Here is a 23,073-nt window from a genome sequence, read left to right as displayed (position 1 = left end):
ACAGTACTGACATGTCTACAATGACACACACACACACACACACGTTATTAGTATCACAAAAGAAAATGTTTTAGGTGTAGTGTATGTTTCATTAGAAAATCATATTCCTCAGCAGATGTATTTGCAACTCGTATCTTGTTGAACGTTCAATTAATTCATAAGTACTTTCAGTTTTTTTTAAATATCTGGAGCCCTCGAATTTTCCGATTCACAACCCTTTAACTCCTGAATAGTTAGCACAGCACAGGAGATAGAGGCATCAACTTAATGAGTCCACGAATATCGCAACTTTCTTTAAAAATACCATTATGTATAAAGGCCCGATGCTTAAGAACCTGTTTGTAGCAAATTATATACTTTTGCTCAAGAATAAGGTATAATTTCACGTACTTAGTTTTCAGAGTCCATCCTTCTTCGTTATGTGTGTGAAAAAATGTAGTTAAATGTTATTTATTATTTGTAAATTATTGTTAGGGAGCATTTAGCTCGACAGACTGTGCCAGCACTTCTATGTTAAATATTTGTTAAGTTTTGGTCGTAAAATGGGCTGAAGGCAATGATAATTAATTTACTTTGCACACACACACACACACACACACACACACACACACACACACACACACACTGTCAAGGAATCTCGGCTCGTGACCTTTCCCTATATGTATGTTTGTTACTTGTGTGTGTGTGTGTGTGTGTGTGTGTGTGTGTGTGTGTGTGTGATATTTTGCACAAAGACAAATCATTAAATATCACATTAATGTTATATTTTATGATTTGTCTTTGTGCTTATTTTTATTTTTATTATTATTATTATTCATTTTTCTTTTTTATGTATATGTATGTGATATTTTCCACAAAGACAAATAATTAATTTGATAATAATGATTTTGTCTTTGTGCTTATTTTTATCAATCTTTTTAGCCTGATGATGCTTTCTGTGAAGGTGAAGCGTTGCAAGAAATGAAGAAGAAAGTCTGGTGTATCCCTGCTGGTGTATCCCTGTTTATATATATATATATATATATATATATATATATATATATATATATATATATATATATATATATATATATATATATATATATATATATAGATAGATAGATAGATAGATAGATAGATAGATAGATAGATAGATAGATAGATAGATAGATAGAAAGATAGATATAGATAGATAGATAGATAGATAGATATAGATAGATAGATTGATAGATAGATAAATATACGAAATTAAGTGAAGTCCATTTTATTTACTGCCATATATATGGCAGTAAATATATGAACCACTTAATTTCGTGTGTGTGTGTGTGTGTGTGTGTGTGTGTGTGTGTGTATATATATATATATATATATATATATATATATATATATATATATATATATATATATATATATATATATATATATATATATATATATATATATATATATATATATATATATATATATATATATATGTATGACAATAAATGTATGAACTTCACTTAACTTCGTAGTCATTTTTACATTGATATGTATTGAATGTTACCTTATGGTATCGACAAGAGGAGAACAGTAGCGTCGTAGCGGGACAACCTCCCTCTCCTCTAAACACCACCACGAGTATTGAGGACTGAGGGATAGCTGCGTTGTCAGGCGGGCATCGTCTTCAAGGTCGGGACCCCACCCGGCTGCGGGATAAGCCGTCACAGTAACTGATGTCACACAATGCCAGTTTCTCAGCTGATATCCTAAATAGTAACTGAGGATTTTTTCCTTTATAATATAAATTACTACTATTTTACTGTTTGGTATGTTGGCTTAGAGCGAGTAATTTTCAAGTATGTAAATAAATATTGTAATGTTTCATCAACCCTCAGAGCTAGGAGAGATGCGTCTCACCCAAGGGTATGACGTGCGCCTCTTTGTGGGGAAGGCTGGTCTCCTCCACAGTCTCTATTCTCTTTGCTTAGTTTTAATTCATCTTCCTTTTAGGAGTACATATTACCATTTTTGGTGATTTGTTCATTGTAATTACTATTATTCTACATTACCACAATTATTTTAGTTGCTTTTAACATTCTGCACTGGCGTCATGTGACCGCAATGTTACGGCGCCTTACTTTTTCGAATCAATATTAGTATCATGAACCGCCATTTCAAGTATTACTCCAAGATATTTCGTTGCCAGTTTTCTTAGCCTTTGGCTGTGGCCACGTCTGACGCTCCGCTTTACCTCCAAAGTCCAAAGTATTTGCTACTGTTATCATTCGTGTGTGGCTTATCATCTCGGTAAGCTTATCAAAGGATGGTCACATAAGGTCTGTGATAATACACGAAGACCGAAGAGTTGCATCATTACTAAGATATGACTGCATTTTTATTTATTTATTTATTTATTTATTTATTTACGCTTCTGAAAGTATAACCATTTCAAATTCATATCTTGAGGATAAAAGATTAATTTCTATGCCTCTGGAAGAAGGCAAAAAAAAAAAAAAAAGTTTACAGTTGAATTATGCAACGGTTACGTGTCATTTAGTAATTGGTTCATTGGTATTAAAGCGAACTGATAATATCGGCGTCACACCAACTGGGCCTCATTATTTCCTATTGAGAGAGAGAGAGAGAGAGAGAGAGAGAGAGAGAGAGAGAGAGAGAGAGAGAGAGAGAGAGAGAGAGAGAGAGAGAGAGAGAGAGAGAGAGAGAGAGAGAGAGAGAGAGAGAGAGAGAGAGAGAGAGAGAGAGAGAGAGAGGCTCACATGATGAAGTGAGTTCAGTAAAGACAAGGTCTTGTTATATAATTATGGAGAGTAAGACGTGAACGATCATGTACAAGAGTGAGAAATTAAGTACGAAGTTATGTTCACACACACACACACACACACACACACACACACACACACACACACACACACACTTTGTATTAACATCATCTGAGCTTGATATGAATAAAAAAGGAGATAATCTTGCATTATACTCTCCTTTGGTAAAGTTTTCGCCTCTGCTCATTAGCGCATATATCCTCTATTTTATTTACATTTATTTTCTCATCCTTTCATTCCCAATCTCATGTCACAAAATCTCCTTCACCTACTTTCCTCTACACCTTATATTTCCTACATTTTTCTGCTCCTCCTCCACCCTTCTCTTCCTGTGTTTCTACTCCTTTACTCCAGCTTTCAAATCAGTGTTTCTTTCCCCGGCGGAGGAAGGAGTAACAGGAATGCTGAACATCGTAAGACAGAGTGAGCGTGCCGTGCCGTCCCTGCACGCAGTGAGCTCATCTAGTTGCCGCTCATATTGATTCTCGGCAAAATATTAAGGCGGGTTCACGGCTGATTCTGCCTGGAAATGTGCCGCCGGGAGCATGCCACCTGAGTCGAGAAACCGCTCTGTCGGTCTAGATTCAGCCACCTTCCTGCAATTGGCGGTGGTTTTTCAGGCTCCAAAGAGAAAAGCCGGGAGAGTGCCGCCTGAGTCAAGAAACCGCTCTGTCGGTCTAGATTCAGCCACCTTCCCGCAATTGGCGGTGGTTTTTCAGGCTCCAAAGAGAAAAGCTACATACTCGTATTGACATAAAATCTAATAGAGAAGGAATAGTGTTGGAAAGTGTTTAATGATAACCATAAACTGTATGATATGCGATATGCGATGACTAAAGAAAATATTTAAATTTATTTATTAAAATTTTGGAAAGTTTACATCATCTGCAGAGAAAGCCAGCACGCGTATAGCCTTCGTGTACTCTACCATAGCGCATCATCATTATGAGTAATATGGAAACTGTGGATCCGTGCTGCCGAAATATCCCTTTTGGAATATATGAAGGAGAAGAGGTATCTATGGGTTCCCAAAGAACCCGTGAATACCAGTCAGCGCAAAACAGCATCTGGAAATATAGCTGCTAGTCTCCGAGCAGAATATCCTCACATGCATGCTATCAATGGAGGTAAGGATTCTTAATTGTTTAGTGTGTATTTTTTAAGAATGCCATAGATTTCATGGTTAAACTATGGATTCAAATACGTCCTCATAACACAGTGGTATACAATCTATTTCACTCCATTACCCCTGTCATGAATTCTCAACATTAGTGTGGTTCCCCTTTACTTTTCTCCTAAATCCCTCCCCGCCAAAAAAAAAAAAAAAAAAAAAAAATAAATAAATAAAATAAATAGATAAATAAACAAATAAATAAAAAAAAGTTGATGAAGAGAACATTTTTGCCTTCTTACAAATTTGACGATCATAATTATCTTGTATTTGATAGATTTGTACTGATATACATTTGTTTTATTCAATTCCTAACATTATTTAGAAATGTATAATTTGTAACAGCCAGCCACAGCCCCCTTAAATTCTTGCCATGGCCCCCTTATGAGCAATAGCTCCAAGGTTAAGAAAGTCCTAACCTAGCCTAACTAAATCTAACGTAAACCTAACCGAACATAACATAATTTACACTTAACCTTTCCTAGCCTATCCAACACTACCCTATAACCTTAACCAACTAAGCCAACCTGAGCTAACCTATCTTAACTGAACCTAACCTGTAAATGGCACTTCTTCACTGTAACCACTATGATAAAAATTGTATGGTACATGATGTGTGGTACATTGTAAGGTGTATTGAGTGTTTTAAGGCTCAGTGGGCGAAGGCAATGGAAGTAAACACATTGCTTATGGAGTTTGGTTCTTGGAGGCACCTTGACTTGTATTGACTTCCAGTGGGCTTCGTAAAGCAGAGCAAAGATTAAATTTTACACAGACATTGTGGGAACTATTTGACCCCCTCACTCACCCAAATGTTTCCCAGCTAACATATAATCACAGAAAGCATCGCTAAATATAATTATAAATAACTGATGATTTAGCTGTGGTTCACGTTACTGGGAAGATGTTGACAGCCAGGGGCAGGATTGGAAAAGAAAAAAAAAAAAAAAAAAAACTCGGAAACAAGGTGGGTTTATTGGATTTCTTGGGCTTTATTTATTATTTTTGTTTATTCTCCATATTTATATGTAAATCAATTCAAATAAGCAATTAAAAATTAGAGTGAAACAAAATGTCTGAAGTGTTTATTTATATATTTTTTCATGTACGAGGGGCACTGGCCAAGAGCAACACAAATATAATAATAATAATAATAATAATAATAATAATAATAATAATAATAATAATAATAATAATAATAATAAAAAGCCCCACTGAGAAGCCGATCCCCGAACAGTGTCAAAAGGAGTCGTCAAAAATTAAAGGATAAGTGTCTTGAAACCTCTCTTAAAAGAGTTCAAGTCATAGGAAGGAAGAATTACAAAAGCAGGAAGGGAGTTCCAGAGCTCACCAGAGAAAGAAATGAATGAGTGAGGATAATGGTTAACTCTTGCATTAAAGAGGTGGACAAAATAGGGATGAGAGAAAGAAGAGTGTTGTACAGCGAGGCCGCGGGAAGAGGGGAGGCATGCAGTTAGCAAGTTCAGAAGAGCAGTTAGCATGAGAATAGCGGTAGAAAATAGTAAGAGATGCAACATTGCAGCGATGAGAGAGAGGTTAAAGACAATCAGTTACTTAGAGGAGATGAGCTGATGAGATGAAATACTTTTGATTCCATCATGTCTAAAAGAGCGGTATGAGTATAACCCCCCATACTTGTGAAGCATACTCCATACATAGACAGAGTACATGTACAGAGTTAGCAACCTGGGTGATGAGAAAAATTGGCAGAGACGACTCAGAAGACCTAACTTCATAAAAACTGTTTTAGTTAGAGATGACATGTGAAGTTTCCATTAAAGGACAGACCGAGGATGTTCAGTGTATAAGAGGGGAACAGTTGAGTATCAATGAAGAAGAGATAGTTGTCTGGAAGGTTGTGTCGAGTTAATATATGGAGGAATTAAGTTATTGAGGCATTGAACAATACTAAGTTTATTCTGCCCCAATCAGAAATTTTAGAGAGATCAGAAGTCAGGCGTTCTGTGGTTTCCTTACGAGAACTGTTTATTTAATGAAGAGTTGGACGTCTACGAAAAGACGGAAAAGTGCAGGGTGGTATCATCAGCGTAGGAGTGGATAATACAAGAAGTTTGGCTTAGAAGATCATTGATGAATAATAGGAAGAGAGTGGGTGACAGTACAGAATCCTGACGACTGTTAATAGATTTAGAAGAAGAACAGTGACCATCTACCACAGCAGCAATAGAATGGTCAGAAAGGAAACTTGAGATGTAGTTATTGAGAAGAATAGCTGTAGGAGAGTAGTTTAGAAATCAAAGCTCTTTGCCAGAATCCACTAAAACTTTTGATATGCCTAAGCCAACAGCAAAAGTTTCACCAAAATCCCTAAAAGATGACCAAGACTCAGTAAAGAAAGCCAGATCACCAGTAGAGCGGCCTTAAAACTCATGCAGGCGATCAAATAGAAGGTTGCTGGTGATGGTTTTTGCTGATGTTTAAGAATCTTCCTGTTGAGAATAGATTCAAAACTTTAAATAGGTAGGATATCAAAGCAATAGGACAATAGCTTGAAAGATTAGAACGCTTACTCTTTTTAGAAACAGCTTGAATGTAGGCAAACTTCAAGCAAGAAGGAAAAGTAGATGTTGATTGTTAGAGTTGAAAGAGGCAAGGTGCAAACACGGAGGTACAGTTTCGGAGAACAATAGGAGGGACACCATCAGGTTCATAAACCTTTCGAGGGTTTAGGCCAGCGAAGGCATGGAAGACATCACTGCGAAGGATTTTAATGGGTAGTATGAAGTAGTTGGAGGGTGAAGGAGAGGGAGGAGCAAGCCTTAAATCATCCAAGGTAGAGTTTTCAGCAAAGGTCCAAGCAGAGTTCAGCTTTAGAAATAGATGAGATGGCAGTGGTGCCATCAGGTTGAAATAAAGGAGGGAAAGATGAAGAAGCAAAGTTATTAGAGATGTATTTAACTAGGTGACAAAAGTCATGAGTTGAGTTAGATTTTGAAAGATTATGACACGTTCTATTAATGAAGACACTTGTTTAGGTCATGCTGATACAGATTGGTCCGGTTGGACAAAGCCTATGTTAACTTGTACAGGAAATGAATAGGTCGGGCTCATATACGAGTATATATATATATATATATATATATATATATATATATATATATATATATATATATATATATATATATATATACTTTATTTATTATTATGGTATAGAACAAAATTTTTATATGTAATATATATATATATATATATATATATATATATATATATATATATATATATATATATATATATATATATATATATATATATATATATATAAAACGAAAAATCCCACTTAGGCTGTTTTTTTTTTTTTTTTTTTTCTGGGGTGGATTCTTCTGAAATGCCAACCCTGGCCAGGGGTGAGTTGTAATCCCCTAAACAGTACTTTTTTGTGGTCCAGCAATGGCTCCCATTTGACATTGTTCTTTCCGACACGAAACTGTGTCCGCTGTGGCCAGTTCCTCCTGTGGTAGTGTGCTACGGTGTTCCTGCTGTCCCAAAGGCAAAGATGACAAGAAAACTGGTCCTTTCTAACCTTGGTAATTCTCAGTGTACTGGGTTATGCTGTTTGGAGCAAAATGCACATTTCTTAATTGTTAGGGGTTTAGGTCTTGCTCCTGTCCTGTTATTATAGTTAGTATGGGTTGGTACCTCTGTGCCAACTCGGTATTCAGTGGTAGAAGAGGTACCTGTTTGTTTCAATGGCTCCATAATTTGGCTTGGTTTTATTGACTGGGCATGAGATGTTTCTGGATTCACTTTTTTTTAAATTTTTTTTTATAGGGTAGGGTCTTACTGAACCGTTCATGATAAGTTTTGTTATTAGAATCAGTTTAATTGGTTTAGATGCCTCATAATTTTTCATGTTCTTACAATCTTTCAATAATGACTCATCTATTTAATTAAATGTGAAATGGCTCTTTCGTTATTTTAAGGATAGCATTTCTAGTGTTTGCTTATTTAGTTTTCTTTGTATTATGATGTTTATGAGCCAGATTGCCTCCTCAATGTTATTATTTGATTTTCGGGATTCTAATATGGCAGTGGTATTCACTAATTTTTTTTTCCAAGAGAGCCACTTTAGTAGACTACATTAACTTTGTTGCCCTTGGCCAGTGTCCCTTCTACATTAAAAAGAAAAAGAAAAAGAGAGAGAGAAAAAAAAAAAAAAAAAAAAAAAAAAAATATATATATATATATATATATATATATATATATATATATATATATATATATATATATATATATATATATATATATATATATATATATATATATATATATATAATACTGCCCTTGGCCAGTGTCCCTCCTACAATAAAAAAAATAAAAAAAATTATATTATATATTATATATATATATATATATATATATATATATATATATATATATATATATATATATATATATATATATATAATTTTCGAGATTTAGATTTTGGTAGTAATTGATTTTAAATATTTCCTGGATGGAGAGCCGCCAGTCAAGCTATCATGAGCCGCATGCTGTTCGCGAGCCGCTCAATGAATACCAGTGTAATATGGTATCGACATTAATCCTGAAAATTTGTAAATCCTTGTAATTATGATTAGGGTAGGTTAAATCTAGGGGTTTATAGACCAGTTTGGTGGTTATATGCTTCTTATCATCTTAATTCATTCTGAGCAGCTTGATAGCAATGTCACATTTTTTTTTTTTTTTTTAGTAACAGCTGATTTAGAGATCATATACCCTTTGATTCACTCCCTCCTGACCACAGTTCAGTTATAATTCTCGGTTCTATCTGTATAATAATAACCTGAGAGGAACAACAACTTCCTATTTTCCAAGTTATGCTTTTAATGAGTTTCGTTATGTCCCTAGGATCCGTTTTCCGGTTTATGTCATTACTCACTAGCAACAAGATGGTTAGGTCGTGAGGCCTGCTTTAACCTTCTATCATGGTCAGAAGTCTCAGCTCTGGCCCCAGGACATCGAAAAGTCTTAATCTCACATCTGATAATTGGCGGGATTGCCGTGGGAATATTGCTGTGACCTACTAGTGTTACACGAAACATCTGATAGGAAGCTTCTGGAATCTTCGGTAATCTCAAGAGAACCCTGTCTTCCTTACTTGGGGCACCGAACTTTTATGGATGTGGGAACTATTTGACCCGTTCACTCACCCAATTGTTTCCCACGTAACACATAATCACTGAAAGCATCGCTAAGTATAATTATAAATAACCGATAATTTAGCAGTGGTTCACGTGGCTGGAAAGACGGTGACGGCCATGGGTGAGTTGTAATAACTGAATTTTCAAGCCAGCTGCTGGCCGTGTTTCGTAGCTAAGACAGCTTCCTTGAGATTAACCAGTTGTTTCGAGCTTCAAAGTTCTTATTAACTATGCGAATTTAACTACAAGCAATCAGTGGAGTGGCGAAAAAATGCATCTTAATAGTATCGTATATCTGGTGACGTCTTGGTGGCGACTACTACTACCGACGAGGTGAACTTGCTTCCCAGCTTACCACATCAGAAACAAAAGCTACCTATACTCATTTCTCACACTTCTATCTCCCATATTATTTAATTTGATAACTAATAATTAGTTTTTACTAGATTAACCTTAATTACCCTTCAATATAACTTTACAATTTATATACAATTCACAACACAAATCGATAACGCACTGATGTTGAGCGGGTTAATCTAAGAAACATTTTTAGTATAGTTTTTAAAACTCTTGAAAACAATGGAATGTAGCGTGCCTGGTAACCCACTTGGTGCCTTCCAAATCTTCTCCAACTGTTGGAGAAATTATGTCTTTATGCTCTTGAATCGGAGATGGACATGTTCTGAAATGTGATTTAAAAATGGATTACACTGAACATATTATTACTACAACACTGTACTAACGTAATTTGTATAATTCTTCTAAATTAAACAATCACACTGACCACCTGTAACAAAATCTGTTCCAGGCGTGGAGCCACCCTTTCTAAGGAATAGGAACTGATATACACATACTGTAGCTAGTTTCGCAGTGACGATGCAAATGGAAGATTAGTATCTATGATTGGGTTCTTACCGTATAATATGTTTGTGGAAATCTTCACTTGTATCACACAAGTGAAGATGTAATCCAAGGCCTGATTTTTTTAAACGTTGGTGTTAGTCGATCCTAACACCAAGCCTCACGTCGTATCTTCTCTTTTATATATATATATATATATATATATATATATATATATATATATATATATATATATATATATATATATATATATATATATAATTTTTCTATTTGCAATTAGGGCTGTACATTCTTTTATCTCCAATAGTTGGAATGTACAGGCAGGTGAGAGCCTCTCCTCATAGAGGCATGTGAACAGAGTTAGCGTGTCTCTGGGAAGATTCAAATGTATGCAACGAAATAATTGTTTTCAAGAGTTTTAAAAACTATACTAAAAATGTTTCTTAGATGCCAACGGCTATAGTAAGTTTGGAATCAGCTTATGGTGTCTTGTACTTGTGATTACGAGACTGACAAGAGTATCAAAATCAATCTGGAAAAAAGTGGTGGTAATATTCTAGAGTCCTTTCCATCCATTATTATTGGTTGTTTTAGTTCCATTCTTTCATAGGCACATTTGAATAGACGTAAAACGTAATAGAGTGGGTGAAATGCCACCTCCCATATAACCCCAAAACACTATTCAACTGTATTTGCGAAAGAATGGAACTAAAACAATAAATAATAACGGGGGAAAATGTCTCTAAAATATTACCATAGTGGTTTCATATTGAAATTAGTGAGATGTACGTACGTAACAACTAATAATAACCAACTAACCAGCCCCCGCATAGCCTATAGTCTCCTGCATAGATAGCTTATCTTGTTTTTATTTGCCCATCCAGTTAAAAATTTCACATTCACAATATGATGTGCCATATACGGTTAAATAAATACGATTTTTTTTTTTTTCCCATCTACTGCGTAATGCTATTTGCCCCAAGCTTGATAAAAGCCCAGTTAAAGCATATAACATGTTTCTGATCAAGAATAGATAAAAATTTATGTTTTATACATTAAAAATAATGCAATTATCATATGAAGATGTTGTAAACCTTGATGAGGTGATGAAAATCGACAGCTCTTTCAATCTGGCGGGTTATCCGCACAATGTAACTGAACCATAACTCACATAGGTAAAGACTCCCGAACGCGCGCATTTATAAACACCTCAATTTCTTCCTTACGATGATGGAAACTATTTTCCTTTAGCACACAAGTATATTGATATATCATCATATTTTTAACATAACTTTCAGTCACATATGAATCGTGAATATCACTGGTGTTTCTTCTTGGGGAGGGATAGGACACACTAACAATTATTATAGGAACCTTTGGTGTCTACAACGATTTGACATTAACACCACGGTTTAAAAAACGAGACGTACTAAGGACTGATTTTACAGTCGCTTAGTAACGTTCCCAAGCAAGAGCCTTACCAATTTGGTAACAGGCATTGCTAACACCTCGATCCGATTTCACAGTAGTTGTTTTCGCTTTTACGGTAATCTCCAACCTGGTAACGATCATAACAAAACGAATACCTCTGCTTTAGTAATGTTGTATGCTGGAGGCCCCTTGTTAGTGTAACGGTGTCACATAATTAATAATAATGTGTATTGTATTTATAATGCCTTGCTTGATTAGCAATATAAGTGTATGTATACATATATGCATAAGTGCAAATAGTGGGTGTTGGCGCATAAGGGTGGGGCGGATATGATCACGCCACCCTACGTCACACACACACCATGGAACTTTCCATACTCCTTTTATTGCCATCGATAAGTAATCGATAGCACCTACATTACAGTATCTAAGTATTCTCCATAGTTAATCTCTCCCTAATGTATTTTGGCATGTATTACTCTTAGCTATAAGTAGCTTTTCCCTTGCCTTATTTATGTAATTAGAGAGTAATAATTATGAATATATTCATGTACTGTGAGTGCGGTCAACCCGCCCCTATTTCTAATGTCAGCACTTTTTGAAGGCGCTAAGCGTCCCTTGTGCCGGCTCCGGCAGTCTCTTGCCAGGGTGTAACGCTGTACCACGCAGAGGACATCCGTTGTCCCGTACGCGCCACACCCTTCTCCAGAACTCTGTACATATATCTAAATATACCTATTTTTATACGTTCACCTTTGACATTCACCTGAAAACCACAGAAACTCATCAAGAGTGACTTTACCTATTATATAAAGGTAAGAAACTAATGAACAGTGTCCAGTGGTAATTGATAATTCAAAACCACACCGGAACATTTTTTTGTTCTCCATACTCAGCACCACGAGTGTTGTTAAGTGATAATGGGAAAACTCTTCTGTGTTTGAGAAGGAAAGAGTGGATAAGGAGTTTGTTATAAAAGAAATCCTTGACTTTGTCAAATTCTCCAGGGAAGTAACAGGGAAAACTCTATATGAAAGGTCTGTCGTAAAAGCTAAATTAATCCTAGAAGGGTAAGTGGTTAGTTTACTAGAACGTACATGACAAGCATCTTGTACCGCATAATGTCCTATAACCTCCTCATAGGTGGTCCCTTCTGGGCAAGTCACTGAGACGTAAAAGTTTTCTGTGAAATAAAAGTAATGATATCCATGAAAATTGCAATGGAAAATAGGTTTTGAAACCACATGCTTGTATGGACAGAGTGTTAGAGCTGCAGACGCCTCTGAACGTGTCAAGACGACTTCACAAATACCTTTTACTACAGCTAAGAAAGCAAATTGGATACTTGAACAATGGTACAAATGCAAGTATGAAGATTTACAACGTTTTAATTCAGTTAAATCTCCAATTGTATATAATGAAAAATCCTTGGCTATTAGCACTAAGGAAGGATTCATGTCCAGTGTCATCACAGAATTATTAACGGAAAATGGAAAAGGTTTAATCTCATAAGCCTCAAAATGATCCTGAGATTTAAAAGGTATGTTTACAATTATCGCATCTGTGGTCAAGGTAGCTTCCAGCAATGGGTAGTAATACTGGATCATGTCCGCTGCATACACTGGTGTCAATTTGACTGACCAATTTCTATTGTGTGAAGCAAATCCTCTACAGGAAATAGTGAAGTTGTTACCCTGCCATTGACAGCATCCATCATGTTGCGAATTATCGCTTCATTAATGGAGAGAACTGAACCCAAGGAAGCTTCAACTACATGCAAAGCTTGGTCTATAACCACAACGTGATTTATCACATCTAAACTATGTAAGGCATTATCAAGCACAGTTGTTAAATCATTTGAATACTGTAATAACTCATTGAGATTAGTTTCTAATTTAACTATTTTATTGTGATGTAGGTTCAGGACCTTCTTATTAGTAGCTGCAACCGTTATTAGTTGATCATAATGTTTCCTTAAATCCTGTACATCCTCGTCCAAGGCGGTGCCAAAAAGATATTGAGACAGTTGTCCCAACCCATTTATGAGTCCTCTTTTGGTACGAGCGTGCACTGGATGAAGGTTGTAGTCATGCTGAGATTGGTTCAATTTCCCGTGTAAGAATTCTACCCTTGCTTTTAAAGCTTTGATTATGGTTTGTGAGAAAACTTGTGTCTGGCTATGCGTTTCATCAGCAAGTAAGGATTCCAGTTCCTGTAAGGAGTTATCCAAAGTTTCTGAGCCAGCGTCGAGGTCCGAAGTTACGGAAAATAAGGTAGAAAAAGGATATCGAACCAGAAGAACATCTTCTATTAAGGTTACTTCCCCAAGATGTGTGGTGAGAGCCCCCGGTTTGACATGCAACGCAGTGGACGCTTGTAGCACTTGCAGCATGCTCAAGAAGGTAACCAGGAGGCCCAGTGCCATCTGTAAGTAATGCAGGCAATTAGCTGCGTGAGCGAAGGTTATACCTATGCGTCTTTATAGTATTAGTAGAATTAAGGTTTGTAACCTGATCAGTAGTACTCTCTGTTGATGACTGGAGCTGAGCGTTAGTCTTCACAAGCCGATCACTATGTACTATCTCAGCAGTGTTAAGAAGAGGGTCATGCACCTCAAATTTGTTACCATGTAACTGGCGGACAACCGAGCATGGACCACTAAATTTAGGGGAGAGTTTGGAGGTCCTGTCCGGATAACGAACTTTAACTGTGTCTCCAACCTGTATCGTGACAGGGGTCGCACGCTTGTGTTGTCTAGCCATCATTTCTGCCCTAGAAGCTTGTAGCCTACTTCGAACTTTAGCATGAATGTCCTTGAAAAGATGCATATGTTGTTTAACATAGTCATCTACGTTGTATACTGGAGTTTGTGGACTTGCCAACAAATCATAAGGAAGATTTTTATCTTCACCATACAATATATAATGTGGGGATTTCCCAGTACTTTCACACATTGAACTGTTAATGCAGGCACCAACGTGTGGTAACCAGTCCTCCCAGTCATCATGGAGACTGTTTACAACTGGACGAAGAACCTCCAGGATTTTCCTGTTTGCTCTTTCTACTAGTCCGTTTGAAGAAGGATGGTAAGCCACAGTGTATGTGTGTTTAATGTTGTACTGTGTACATATTCCTTGTAGGATTTCATTGCGAAATTCAGATCCATTATCACTTAACAACACTCGTGGTGCTGAGTATGGACAAAACAACTTAGTTACTAGCGCATGCGCTACATATTTAGCAGATTTTTCCTTTAAAGGTGAGAGAACCACGAACCTTGAAAAATGGTCTACACACACAAGTAGATACTGCGAGCCATTTTGACTCTTGGGTAATTGAAGAAGATCAATGGAGACAATGTCCCAAGGTCGCTCAGGTAGTGGATATTCCAGTATTGGGGCTGGTCCTTTTACCGCACCCTTGTGCTTTGCACATGATATACACCTGGCAACATAATCTTCTATGTCAGTGCGCATGGTAGGCCAATAATAGCTTTTACGCGCTGCTTGTAGAGTTCGCTCTCTTCCCGGATGTACCGCACTTGGCATGTCGTGCACTAAGATAAGTATGACATGGACTAAACTCTCAGGAATGATGTGTTGTTTACTAGACTCTCCCATTTGGGGATTATGTCGACACAGAACATTGTCTGGTGACATGAAAAATTGAGAGAATGGTATATGTAGACGTGGAAGATTATCTTCTTCGCCTGACTCCAGAGCATGTATGACCTTAGACCATATTTCATGCTCTCGCTGTGCTCTACTTAATTCCTTCAAGGTGAAGTTATTTACAGGGATCGAGTCACCGACAGCTCCCACAGGCACATTTCGTGAAAGTGCGTCGGCTACTACATTAGCACGACCTGGCAAGTACTTGACTACTGGAGCAAATTCCTGCATGGTACAGTACCATCTTGCCACTCGTCCAGTTAAATTTTTTCCTTTGAAAAGTTCAATTACGGGTGCATGATCCGTGTAGACTGTAATTGGATATCCAAGGATAATGTCCTTAAAATGTTTTAAAGCCCAAACTACAGCAAGTGTTTCTTGATGAGTGACAGAGTAATTAGACTCTGCTGGATTAAGCACACGACTTGCATATGCTATTACATAGTTTTTGCCTCTGGCATCTGTCTGCATCAGTACTGCTCCCAGTCCTAGAGAAGAAGCATCCGTGCAAATAATGAACGGCTCTGAATGCTCTGGGAAAGCAAGTACAGGTGCATTTGTTAATAGTGATTTTAATTCATTGAAACTTTGTTCATGAGCAGCCTCCCAATGGAAAGCAACATCCTTTTTAAGGAGTTTATTAAGTGGGGATGCAATTGCTGCAAAATTCTTGATGAAAGGACGGTAATATCCCGCAAGACCTAGGAAAGATCTGACATTCTCCACCGATTTAGGTTAAGCAAACTTCTGTACAGCTATGACCTTTTCATCCACCGTGTGGATTCCTTCACCATCGACTACATGGCCAAGGAATTTTATTTTGGCTTTTAGAAATTCACATTTAGAAAGCTTGGCTTTAAGTCCAGCTTCTTCAAGCTTCTGGAGGACTAATTTTAAACTCTCCAGATGGGATTCTTGATCCTTACTAGCGATGATTATATCATCCAGATATGCAAACACGGTTTTGCCAAGTAAACCCGTGAAAATACTGTTAATCATTCTCTGGAATGTTAAAGGAGCGGATTTTAATCCAAAAGGCATGCGTAACCATTCGTAATGGCCACTAGGCGTACTGAACGCCGTTATTTCCCGTGAAGTGGGGGCTAAGGGAACCTGCCAGTATCCTGACAACAGGTCTAAACTAGAGAAAATTTTATTTCCACGACCTAAGGACATTAGAAGGTCGCTCAGGACAGGTAAAGGATAATGATCATCCACTGTGACATCATTAACCCGCCGGAAGTCGATTACCGGCCTGAAAGATTTATCTTTCTTGGGAACCAAAAAGATTGGTGAATTCCAAGGAGAGCACGATTCTTGAATCACTCCCTTGTCAATCATGTCATGAATCATGTCATCTACAGTCGCCCTCTGACTATGAGGAAGACGATAAGCTGGTATATATACTGGCTTAGTGTTTGGTTTTAACCTAATGTGGTGTTCCGCTCGATCGGTCACACCTAATGATTCTCCAGGTAGTGCCAGGACATTGCGATACTTCCCCAATAAGTCCAAGAGCGCGGGCCTCATTTCGGGGTAGTCCACAACATTGACAAACGAACATAGGGTTGGCGCCTGCCCCAGCTCGGTGTCAACAGCAGACTGACTCACCGAAGAGACACAGGCTCCAGGCAGAATACTGGGTTCTGGTACCACTTTCTTGTCATAAACCAGGCACTTTCCAAGGAAAAGACCTTGTTTGATCCTTACAGAACTTCCAGTAGTGTTCACCACCAAAGCATCAGTGACATGACCCTTTCTAATTGTGGAAAGAGTCGATTCAACAGCCAATCGCCTAACATTACCTATACCTTCAAGACAGATGTCACTGCCTACAGGAGCTTCTGGAACACGAATTGTAATCCGTTTTGCCACACGAGCAGGAATGTCATAACTGGCATTGACAATTGCTTTTGCTTCCCTCCATGCTTCTGTTATATCCTAATCTCTCGTAGGAGACCGGACAGATGGAATCGATTGAGGCTCCCCATTGGATCTTTGTCCCTTCCGTGATAAAGAACCGTTTCTGGGTTGCCTGGAAACCAAAGGTGCAGGATGTTTCATCCCTTCCAGATGTCGTCCGCAGTACATGACTGTATTTTGCTTTGGATAGATTACTATCTGGTGAGACTTCATGGCTCTTAGCCCTAATAAGCCGTCAGAAGGAAGTTTAAAGTTACTGACTACATAGAAATCAGTTTGAATAAGCTGAGTATGCTTAGATAGACTTATTGGTAAGGAAATTTTTCCTAAGATTTTCAGGGTTGACCCTGTGACACCAGAAAGATTCAAGTCACTTGGACGGAGTATCCATTTACCACCGCGTGAATTCCGTTTCAGAATCTTGTAAGATTCTTCAGAGATCACGTTTACTGTGGCTCCAGTGTCTACAGCCAAAGATAAGCGATGCTTACCTACCCTAGTTGGTAATGCCATTATGTCTGTTTGGTTGTTGGCAGCATTTATGGTTGAATACACTGACATGTCAGAAGAATCTGCTGCCTCAGCGTCTTGCGCATTTAGATGTTTTAGTCGGGTTTGTTTACTACTGTGCGCTGGTCTTCCCCCGACTGCCTTGTACTGTTCAGGTTAGCTCTGGCCTGTTTTTCAATTCTCATATTGATTATATCTTTACATTGCTCTGATGAGTGTTTACACTGGCCATGTATGAGGCAGTATTGGGTAGCGACGTCCCTGTAGGATCTTGTCCTACCAGTTTTCACTTGGGGCGATGCACCTGGTTTTGGTCTAACAGAGAGATTACCCCCTTTTGTTTTGTTCTCCAAGTCGGATTTATTTGCTGCCAATTTCTGGTCCTTTTGTTTCTTATAACATCTTTTTTCAACATGACCTATTTTATGGCAGTACGAACAGACATTTCCAGGCCTCGCCATGGCTGCCGCACAAGGTTGAGATTGGTCATCATCCATGAGTGGAGCAACCAATGAGGTTTGAGTTTCCGGAGAGGCACCAGATAGCCCTCTTTTCTCCCGAATCAGGACTGCAAGGTCAGCTACTGTGTCTCCCGGTTTAAAGCGAAAATGACTTGCGGTTTTCTTCACTTCCCCATTCACCAATGATATGTAAAAGATGAATTCCAGAAGTCTTCTGAAATCTGTTTCTGTCATACTGTTTCCTTGGAACCAGTTGTTAAGTCGTAAGACATCCATGAAGTCCGTTACGAACTGGTGTGTAGGGATTAAGGCTTTCATTTCGTGAAGAGAGTTAATTTCAGCTGCAAATCTAAGACCCACCTTGGAGGCTAGTACCATTAGGTCAGTTTGACTCTTACCCCCAAAAATGTTCAAGAAATTTTTCTTGAAATTTGCATAACTAGTCCCTATTTCAAGCGGACTAAAAGCGCTGGTATTCATCATGTGTGCTGCTTCTCCAGCCAATTTAGATCTGACGAAAGAGATCTTGTCTTCATCGGTGATAGTATTTGCTCTTGTCATAACATCCTCACACAAACGGATGAAATCATGAGCCCTATCTTGCGGGTTTTCTCCGCGAAATGCTGATATTGTTTCAGGAATAGGAAGTACCTTAAGTGTAGTAGATGCATGCAAGGCATAAGGAGAGCCAGTAGAGGCTGAAGCAGAAGCATTAGGATTAGCCATGGTTGCTGCTGATAATGATGGGTATTTATTCCCTGATCTTGTAATCAACACGTTTCCGTCCTCATGAGGCACGGTATTTTCCACTGTAGTGGCTTTTGGTTCCGTTGATAGTGCTTCTGATGATCTAGTGTCACTATTATCCGCTTGGAACTGACACTCCAGTTCATAGATTTCAGCTAACTTATCAGCTTTATCCATAAATGTAGTATTATTACTATCTTAATTAGGTATTAATTACACACTTAAATTACGTTTCCATCGTCCAAAGGCGTTTCCACTCTTAAAGGATGAATGGTTAGTATTTTGAGAAGTGTGAAAATTTTAACAGAATTGAAGGGTTAGGGACAGAAATGGAATTATCCTAGTTATCCCTGAACACTTAAAAGAAAACGAGAGCGAGCGCTCCGTCCAGCAGAAAAAGAAAACGGTGTTTAAGAGGCAAACTAAATTATTTTAATTTCCACATAAGTAACATCACTGAAATAGGTGAGTTATACATGAACCCTAACAGTGTTTGCGTTACCACAAGTGTTTTATTTAATATTGGTGTGGTGTACCACTAAGTGTCTGTACTCACGACTGTAGCCGGAGAAATTCACACTTAAAAAAAAAAAAAAAAAAAAAAAAAAAAAAAATATATATATATATATATATATATATATATATATATATATATATATATATATATATATATATATATATATATTCTTAGGAAGACTCCTTCCGTCTTGGGAAGCTCCTCTTAGGATAGTAGTGTTCTTGTAGAATCCTGCAGGATTCCTGCAGGTGAAAGATGTGTTGGTCTGCGCCGAGAATGTCTGCGCCGATGATGTCTTCGCCGAGAATCTACGACGAATAATTAGACCGAGGGGAAACCAAAGAATTGTTAGGTTTCTCCTCGAGTCTTTTAAGTCTCCTCCTTTAATAACAAGGAGAAGTGAGTCTTGGGAGTGGCAGGCTGGGTGAGTAAGGCGAGACCGTTAGGTGCGTCGCTCTTGGCTTGGTGCGAGTGTTTTGGTGTGTCAGCGTAAGTTTTGTAAACAACGCCGGCTCGCTCCTCTGCTCTCCTCACTACCCTGCCACTGGTTGCCGTTTTCTCCGTTCACTGTGTCCGTTCACCACTTCACTTTCAACCACTGTTTATTGTTGTTGCACTTGGCACTGGAGTTAGTTATTCGTATCTCATTAAGCTGCCACCAAATGTTCCGGTGTGGTTTTGAATTATCAATTACCACTGGACACTGTTCATTAGTTTCTTACCTTTATATAATAGGTAAAGTCACTCTTGATGAGTTTCTGTGGTTTTCAGGTGAATGTCAAAAGTGAACGTATAAAAATAGGTATATTTAGATATATGTACAGAGTTCTGGAGAAGGGTGTGGCGCGTACGGGACAACGGATGTCCTCTGCGTGGTACAGCGTTACACCCTGGCAAGAGACTGCCGGAGCCGGCACAAGGGACGCTTAGCGCCTTCAAAAAGTGCTGACATTAGAAATAGGGGCGGGTTGACCGCACTCACAGTACATGAATATATTCATAATTATTACTCTCTAATTACATAAATAAGGCAAGGGAAAAGCTACTTATAGCTAAGAGTAATACATGCCAAAATACATTAGGGAGAGATTAACTATGGAGAATACTTAGATACTGTAATGTAGGTGCTATCGATTACTTATCGATGGCAATAAAAGGAGTATGGAAAGTTCCATGGTGTGTGTGTGACGTAGGGTGGCGTGATCATATCCGCCCCACCCTTATGCGCCAACACCCACTATTTGCACTTATGCATATATGTATACATACACTTATATTGCTAATCAAGCAAGGCATTATAAATACAATACACATTATTATTAATTATGTGACACCGTTACATTAGACAAAATGAGTCAATTCATGACAAAAGAACTGACCACACCAGCACTAAGAGAGAGAGAGAGAGAGAGAGAGAGAGAGAGAGAGAGAGAGAGAGATTGAAATACATAACTGGTGCCTTCAACGTGCCTTATTCATCTACTGCAAACATGGTTACATTTTTATTTAAATTCTTTCCTTTGAATATCTAACATTCTCTAAACTCTGTGTATGCCAGCCAATGACATAATAAATCATCTCTTTCTCTCTTCCTCAATGCTGTACACATATATTATTAGATTGAAATATTTCGGGCTTTATGGAAATAGCCCTAGCCTACTAATTTTAAGACCGTGATTATTCATTTCTTAACAAAAATGTGTTTTTTTTAATCATGGTCTATCTATTGATAGGATTAAGAATTAAATTAATGAATTGAATTAATCTAAACCCAGCCTAACTCAAGCAAGCCTAGCCCTCTGATGAAAAAGGTAGTGCTATTTCAGTATTATCTGATATTTTTCTTAGGCGACAAATTCCATACTGGACTCTTATGCGTATATGAAGATAATTACAGTTTTTAATCAAGGAGGCATAGTAGATGAAATAAGGATGACAGGTAGTGAAGTTTTCATCAGCTGGTAAATTGAATTCACACCGCTATCCAAATTCTTCTTAAATTTTATTATATTACTATTATAGCCTACAAAATGTTGTATTGTTAAATAATTTTGATATACAATTTATGAAATAAAACAAGTACCAAAGGATAAGAACTTATGATAATTGCAGGAAATAAATGCATTGGTAAGCTCCATTTGGGAGTCCCAGTAGCTCCCAAGCCAGCCTTACCAACAGTTTCTGTTTTTGGTAAGGATCAAAACAAACAACGCCGCGAAAAAGGTCTGTGAAATCGGATTTGTTGTTGGTGGCACACATTACCACTCATTGGTAACGATCACAACTACAGGAAGCGACAGTGAAATAGGTCATAAGAATCAGCTATCTACCTAACACCACGTTTAAAAAATCGGGCCATACTTTCTCCAACAATTGGAGCAGATTTAGAAGGCACCAAGTGGGTCACCAGGCACACCACATTATAAGGCCAGATTTCTTAGACGTTGGTGTTAGTAAATCCTAACATCAAGCTTCACGTCTTATTTTCTCTGACTAACTCTGCAACTTTTTTTTTTTTTTTTTTTTTTTTTAACTCGGGGAAGGAGACACGACATGGTGTTAGGAGAACCCAACACCAAAGTATCTCATGTGCCCATCAAAGTGATCAGCCGATCAATGCTTTACAGTACTCCTGTTTAAACAGTCTACACTGAACATTGCATTCGCATATATATATATATATATATATATATATATATATATATATATATATATATATATATATATATATATATATATATATATATATATATATATATAATTATTTTTATTTTTTAATTTTTATTTATTTATTTTTTTTTGTAGTTGGGGCTGTAGATTCCCTAATCTCTAGTGTACAGGTAGGTACAGATACAGGTACAGGAGTATACAGGTAGGTAAGAGCTCCTCAGGGAGGCATGTGAACGGATTTTACCGGTTTTTGGGAAGAACTCAGGGAAGCCTCACTTCCTCAGCTTTATTCAGAAGATGAAGAAGTTCTAGATATGCAGCAAATGTATGCAATGAAATAATTGTTTTCAAGCGTTTTCAAAACGATACCCGACATGTTCCTTAGTTGCCAACTACTATAGTTAGTTGGGAGTCATGTCATGGAGTCTTGTGCTTGTGATTACGGGATTACAAGAGTATAAAAATCAGTTTGGAAAAAAGTGGTGGTAATATTCTAGAGTATTTTCCAACCACTGTTATTAATTTTTTTTTTTTTTAGTTCCGTTCTTTCGCTGACACATTTGAATAGACGTAAAACGTAACAGAGTGGCGGGGAAATGCCACCTTCCCTGTCACCCCCCAAACATTATTCAAATATGTCTCTGAAAGAATGTAACTAAAACAACCAGTAATAACGGCGGGAAAGGTGTCTAGACTCTAGGATATTACCAGTGGCTCCATATTGAAATTGGTGAGAAGTATGTACGTACCAGATAATAACTAACTCGCCAGCCACCGCACAGCCTACAATCTCCTACGCCTGTATCATTATAGCTTTTTTTTTTTCCTTTTATTTGCCGATCCAGTTCAGCATTTCACATTTTCAATATGATGTCCTATATTTATTTCAATAAATGCGATTTTTCTATGTACCAGGTAATGCTGTTTGCTAGCCCAAGCTTGATAAAGCCCAGTTACAGTATATATAATATGTTTCTGACCAAAATAACTAAAATGTAATGTTTTATGCATTAAAAAAAAAAAAAGTTGCAATTTTCATGTGAAGATGCTGCAAACCTTGGGGAGGTGATGAAAATCGACAGCCGCACAATATAAGCGAATCATAACTCCCATGGTAAAGGCGCCCG

At 37.6% G+C, this 23,073-nt stretch overlaps 1 protein-coding gene across 4 annotated transcripts in view; it reads right to left on the bottom strand.

Moving 5' to 3' along the window:
* LOC135116161 (phytanoyl-CoA dioxygenase domain-containing protein 1-like) overlaps window positions 1-19,341 on the bottom strand; it is a 32,185-nt gene extending 12,844 nt beyond the window's left edge. For 2 of the 4 annotated variants that reach the window (XM_064033421.1, XM_064033424.1), the window contains exons 1-2: window positions 12,545-13,195; window positions 1,526-1,667 (exon numbers count right to left, since the gene is read on the bottom strand). The gene's annotated coding sequence lies outside the window, so the exon portion shown is untranslated. Of the gene's footprint in view, window positions 1-1,525; window positions 1,668-12,544; window positions 13,196-19,315 lie in introns of those variants that run through there. The other 2 variants (XM_064033422.1, XM_064033425.1) reach the window with 2 other exon arrangements.
* Between the last annotated feature and the right edge of the window lie 3,732 nt (window positions 19,342-23,073).

Source organism: Scylla paramamosain, chromosome 30, assembly GCF_035594125.1.
Source record: "Scylla paramamosain isolate STU-SP2022 chromosome 30, ASM3559412v1, whole genome shotgun sequence".
Classification (NCBI taxonomy): Eukaryota; Metazoa; Arthropoda; class Malacostraca; order Decapoda; family Portunidae; genus Scylla; species Scylla paramamosain.
Note: the sequence above shows the minus strand (reverse complement) of the source record. Positions and strands in the feature narration are given on the sequence as shown.